This window comes from Etheostoma spectabile, chromosome 24 (genome assembly GCF_008692095.1).
Source record: "Etheostoma spectabile isolate EspeVRDwgs_2016 chromosome 24, UIUC_Espe_1.0, whole genome shotgun sequence".
Classification (NCBI taxonomy): domain Eukaryota; kingdom Metazoa; phylum Chordata; class Actinopteri; order Perciformes; family Percidae; genus Etheostoma; species Etheostoma spectabile.
This window is the reverse complement of record NC_045756.1, coordinates 9,340,586-9,341,136: the sequence shown is the minus strand read 5'-3', so window position 1 is coordinate 9,341,136 and position 551 is coordinate 9,340,586.

The window sequence follows — 551 nt, the reverse complement described above, 5'->3', positions numbered from 1 at the left end:
GCCCCCCAAAAAAACCGATGTAGAACGGCCACACAACAGAGGACAGAGGACGGGGACCGGAGGTTAGTCTGCCAACACAGAGACAGAGGACGAGGACGGAGGTCGAACACCAACACAGAGACAGAGGACAGGGACATAGGTTAGAACGCAACACAGAGACAGAGGACGGGGATGGGACGGAGGTTAGAACGCCAACACAGAGACAGAGGACAGGGACATAGGTTAGAACGCCAACACAGGACAGGCGGGGACAGAGGTTAGAACGACACAGAGACAGAGGAGGGAGGGACGGGTTGAACGCCAACACAGAGACAGAGGACAGGGACATAGGTTGGAACGCCAACACAGAGACAGAGGACGGGACATAGGTTAGAACTCCAACACCAGAGAGAGAAGACGGGGACATGGGTTGGACGCCAACCCAGAGACAGAGAAGGTCTGAGGAGAACTTCCCGGGTTGGAACAATGAGGATTAATAAGTGAGACAGGGAGTGAACAGGCTCTCCATAGAGGGGCTTTCATATAGAATACATACATTTATGTATGGATAT